Here is a 6,000-nt window from a genome sequence, read left to right as displayed (position 1 = left end):
TGATGTTTAGAATTGTTGGAATTATTTATAACTAGCAATCCAAGGGTGCTGCTAATGAAATGAAGTTTGAAACTGATTTGCAATGCACTAAGTTGTCTGTTTTAAGGCCATGAACACAGATAGTTACAGCATTCTGCTTCGCAACACACAGGTGGTGAATGAATGCAGGACCACTATGGAAAAAAAATAAGATTGGGGTAGAAAAGGAAATATGTGCCACAGTATCAAATTAGGAAAACTGATAAAACTAGGAGATTAAGAAACTTCTGGAAGCATTGCAATAGGCAAGACAGGTGTTTTGATGGACACAAGCAAAGGAAACCTCATTAAGTCTGTCCTAATCATCATCTGCAAGGGACAATTATGTCTTTCAAGAACCTGTGCTTTAATTTCTTAAGAGATTTTCTCAGAGCCAAACCATCTGTTGAAGTTGTAACTGCTACTACAATTGGAAATTACTGGGGGAGTGGGGGGGGAGGAAGGGAAGTAGAACAACCATTACTTCTCTGATAATTGAGGACTGAACAGGCTTCCACTACATATCAGAAAACTTGCTTAAAAAATAGCTTCTTAAGGGGTCATTGAAGGGGAGAATGCCTTGTCTAAGTTCTGAGAGTTCTTTTCTAATGTTCTGCTCCTACCTGAAAATCTCACCAGACATAGCTTCCGCTGTGTAGGTTTGCTGGGAGAGAGCAGTGTGGGGAGAGGGGAAAGAAAACAGGGAAAAAATGAGAGAGTGATTTAGCAAATACCTGGTAATGCTCCAACCACAGCCGAGCCTGTGAGGTTGTGAAGCAGGGGTGCTGTGTCATAGCATTCAGCTTTTCCTTCTGATATCACTGGGAGCTGATTGTTCTTACGTGTGCTTTTCATAGGAACAAATACTGGTATTTATGTCCCTGCTTTCTCACATGGACTGCAGAAATTAAATGGCATGTGTTGATCTTTTTTCTTCAACTGGGACAAATCCTACCATACCTTCCTACCTACTCTTTGGGTAATTTTTAAATCTGCAGGATGTTCATGCACAATTTGAAGAGGCAGTGATATTTATGCTTGCAAGATAGCAATGACCACAGTCCTAGTCCACAGGAGGAATCTTCCCAGAGACTCAGCTATGGTAACACAATCTAACAGCCAGACTCTTTTTTTTTTTTTAATCATTATGGCACCTGTTAACAGCTACAAGGACATCCCAATAGTCTCCATACTGGTAGATTGCTAGCCCCATAACAGAAAATAAACCAGTCTAAATTACCATGGAGTTTATACCTGGTCCACATCAAAGCCCACTAATGCACAAAACAAAATTTTATTTTCCTACTGTTATTGCCTCACTGAATACTACATTGGATTAGGATGAGAACATGTTTCCTCATCCAGAGGGGCTTTTCAAATATCTTCAGCAGACCTTCCATTAATGCACATCTTGGTGTTACTCAGAATAAAACAACTGTCTGCCACAAGCTCTGCGAAACAAAACTGCAGGGCACAGATGGCCCCAAGGCCATAAATTACTCACCCCTCGATTAGGCAAGACAAAACAAGGCATATCCAGGGAGCTGTCAGAAATGCATGATGCCACAGTAAACTACAGCATTATATCAGTAATTCAATGCAAAGATATTCTAAAACAATTCCATAAAGTACATGAACAGGAGAACAAAGAATTATAAAAACTAAACAGACACATGGCATTCTTTGAAAATCCAAGGGAAATTCTTCAACTGAAGCCAAATAACATCCCTAATGGCACTGATCTTCACATCTGAAGATTACCCTGGATCTTAATAGAATTAGGAAATTGCAATTGTTCAGCAAAAACAAACAAACAAACAAACCCACAAGTCTCACTAATGTGCCCAAATCCCAAGAGTCTCTTGCGTTTTTGTTCAGTCACAAAAACCAGTAAAACAAACATTGGATATGATGCTTAGAACAGCAACGTTAAGTCCTAAAGTAGTCAAATAATCTTTGTTTAAATTCAGCTATTTTTTGCTGGAAAGACCTGATCATCAACATCAGATGTGTGCATGTTGTTAAAAAAACTGAGAAAAAAAATAAGAAAAGGGATTACACCATTTTTTGTCTTATAATTATTTCTACTTTCTATTTTCAGAAAACAAACATCCAAATGAGAAGAATAGAGGAAAATGAAGAATTTTAGAAAATGAGGCTGTGTTTCAATGTCAATCTCCTTACACTTTCAGATTTGTTTTCCAGAATAATTCAATGCTATACTGACTTTCTCTCTGAAATTATTTTGTGGAGCTCCTACTTCTGAGACAGTGACCAGTTATTTCTCATCCTGTACATGTTTGCTCTACCTGTTTTGTAACCCTCCTCATGCAAACTGTTACCCAATGCTAAAATCAAAATACTACACTCAGCCACATAATACACCTGATTGGCTCAAGCCCAGCATTGAGGATAGCACCCAGCCCCTTATCTGGAGCATGGCTTGCACAAGGACAGTGTAGAAGATGGCTCTAAGAAGCCTGTATTTTACCATAAATACATGCTGTGCCTCCTTCTGTTCTTTAATTCTGGTCAGACGTGAAAGCAGAAATCTTTTCTCCTTAACATAGGTGCAGTCTGTATTTGTCATATTCTTAGCCAAACAGGACCTCATGATTCAAAAGGAAGTTGGAAGTGAGAAGACTGATAATAATCATAAGGTCTGATCTCAATGAACAAAGGACCAAGTGTTGAGTGGGTATGAAATGTTATATGTTTATATATGTTTATATATGTTTATATATGTATATATTATATGTTTATAAAGTCAATGATGTTAAGAAGGTATTGCTTTAGGAGTCATTTACTTTTTCAAAATCATATTTTTTTTTTTCACAAGTTTTTTCATAACCTTTTCTCACTTCCAAAGATACCATACTGGGAGATTTTAGAGCTGATAATCAACTTAAATGAGCTTCAGTTCCCTCTGCAACTGAACTTGAAACATACTCTCAACTTTGAATAACCCTTTTTTCATCATGTGTCAGAAATTCTGGCTCATTTTATCTCTAGATACAACCCTTCTCTCATGCTCATGTCACAATATTTGCAAATTCCTGGAAAATGAAATGGGCAGCAAGCTCTTTTCTGACAGTGATCCAGTCAGCTGTGCTACCAGCTGTCCTCACTCATTTGGACTTTGGGCATGGGACATGGCAGTGCTTTCTGAGAACAGAATTCTACAAAAGCTTATCCACAATGGCAAGATTTACTGTAATAAAAAAGGAAGCTGATTAAATGGTGAGCTCTGACTGAAGAAGAGGCTGAGAAAGTGTTTGAGAACTGCTCTTCCTTGCGTACTCCCTTCTGATTTAGTATTAAGTCAGTAATGATCTTAAGCTGATATTTGTTGAATCCTGGAACATTATATCTACAGAGTCCAGAGCCAAGCTACATGGACGTGGTTATTTTAACCACTACACTTTGTGTGTCATGAACAATCAGTAAAGAAAGAAATGAAATCTCTAACTTGGAGAAGTGAAAACCCATAACTTTATGAAGAGCAGGGATCTTGAGGTTGCAATTGCAACCTAAAAAGATTTGGCATAACACTCCAAAAAAGTGTTTTGTCATATGAGGAAAGGATAACTTCTCGCAGAGTTTCAAAAGTTTTCTTCAGAGTTCAGCCCTTGGGACAATAAGATGTTGGAGAACCTCAGGGGGCTGCTGTCAACAGAAGCTTGAATAGCTGTCTATCATCATCTTGCTGTATTTTCCTGGAAACAGTTCCTTTCAGGCTAATTCATTATTTTACTATATACCCTGAGGTAGCTTACATCTACTCTTAGAGCAACAAAAAAAGGACTGAAGACATTTACTACAGAGTACATATTTCTGAGTTTGGAAATGTGCCATTTGTATATCAAGAGCAGAATCAGATTGGATTTATACCATTTTTCTTGCTATTTAATTGCTTTGGCCACTGAGTAACTACCAGATTTGTGAGATCTATTTTATTTTGGCCATTAAAACCTGAATAGCCACCAGTACAGCTGTATATATAGTTGTACCCACCTTCTTCTTCCTAAATCTTCCCAGGACAATTCATGTGGTAAAAAGAAATAGACCTGAGCAGAAATACAAAGTGCCAACAATGGGGCATGTTTGGAGGCTGGTATGCCAAATCAGTTTTTGCTTGTCTTTCCATATCCTGTTTGTCTTCGTCCCATGTGGAATTTATAAGACCATTGTCCTCTAAGCAAGGCTGTACTGAAGTTCAATACTCACTGACTTCATATTAATGAAGTACTTGACAGACTTTATGACAAATACAAACTATTATGTCTTTTGAGAATGAAAAACTCTTGCTCCTCAGTCACTGTTAACAACCACAGCACAGTGAGCACACAATGCTGTTTTCACACAGTACACCAGACATTTATCTAGGATGTAGATGTAACTTAGAGTCAGGTATAAATAAAACAAAGAAAAAATGACATCTGGGAAAAAAAAAAGAAAAAAAAAAAAAACATTTCCAGACAGAAACTCTGCATTAATTTTCAAAGGTACTCTAAGGCAAGAAGCCTCCAGAATACTCTGAATGAACATATCCAAATAGGAAATATATTCCCATAAATTTAAAACCTATAGATGCAGAGTGATGAAACTGAGGTTTGCCCTCTGATTGTGCACTATCACTCAATTGAAACTGAATTCTGATTTAGTTTCCTGTTGTGGGTCTGCAGCTTTAGATCTCTGTTTCGTCTTTCTTTCTCCCTTTCTGTCTTCTGCACCCCACTTTTGTTTCTATGATTGTTCTTGCTTTTTCTCTCTTCCTCCTAGTGACACTTGTGCTATAATTAGCACCTGGAAAGTGACATCCAAACAGATTCAGAACACCACAAGAAATAGGGAAAGGAATGCTTTCAATACAGTCATACAGGCATACTCTGTTTGCCATCTCAATAACAGGCAGAAATACAGACAGGTAATACTTTAAGCATATTCAACATGACTTGCCAAATGTGCCTTTGATTGATACTTCATTAAAATATTGATTTGTAAAAATAAAGGAATCTTATCTTCCACAGCTTTTATTCTGGTGTTTAAAATTAATTTAGTTCAACATGACAGTAGTCTGTCATTATTAAAGGCTGTGGGCTTTGCATATTGGTTAGTGAGATGGATGGATTTGTCTTGTTTGTTTGGGAAAAAGCTTACAGGAAAAATTCCTCTAACAACATTTAAGTTACAAAACATTTTCCCAGGAATAAAACATTAGACTGGTAAATGTATGTATTCATACAGACAGTTTTTGTGTGAGAAGCCCTTTCATCTAGTTAGGAAGCAAAAGTATGATGAGGCGGTGTTAGATCCAATAAAATGTTAGACTGTTATTAGCTGAATAGCATGACAATAATATGTTTCAGACAATCAATTCATGCAAACTAAGGCAGCAAGTTCCAGTTTCCTTGTTAGTCACATGCTGAAGCATTTCATTAAATACTCCAAGCTCTACCCCTTACCCTCAGCAGACTCTGGTAGTCTGAATTCACTGGGAATGAGAAAAATAGCACAGTTTAAGCCCAGAGATATTTCCTAAAGCCTTACAATTGCCTTTTTGTAATTTTGCCTACATGCAGCCTGTCTCAGAACTTCTCTAGATACCCCTTATATTTCCTTTTATTCTTTCTTTTTCTAGTTTAAATTAAAAGCTTAGAATTGATGGCTGCACTATAATTAACATAAACAAGGTGGGTAATTTGCAGTAGACTCAATGTGGAACATGGATCCATGTCCAGAGGGAAGTGAGCAAACTTTGAAAATGGAAGAGGTACACAGATAAATGTATGCAATGGGCAATTTCCTGCAAATTAGTCTGATTTTGACCATACTTAAGCTGACTCTTAAGTATGAACAAAACCTGTTTATTTAGACAAAGCTATGAAAGTACTCTGTGTCCATAAGTCACCAAAGAAGGGAACAAGGTAGGAGAAAACGTGCACTGGCTGCACTTCTGGCACTGGTTGAAGTGAGTGATTT

The sequence above is a fragment of the Meleagris gallopavo genome, chromosome 8, assembly GCF_905368555.1.
Source record: "Meleagris gallopavo chromosome 8, MGAL_WU_HG_1.1, whole genome shotgun sequence".
Taxonomy (NCBI): domain Eukaryota; kingdom Metazoa; phylum Chordata; class Aves; order Galliformes; family Phasianidae; genus Meleagris; species Meleagris gallopavo.
The sequence above is the reverse complement of the archived record's forward strand: the minus strand, read 5'-3'. Positions refer to the sequence as shown.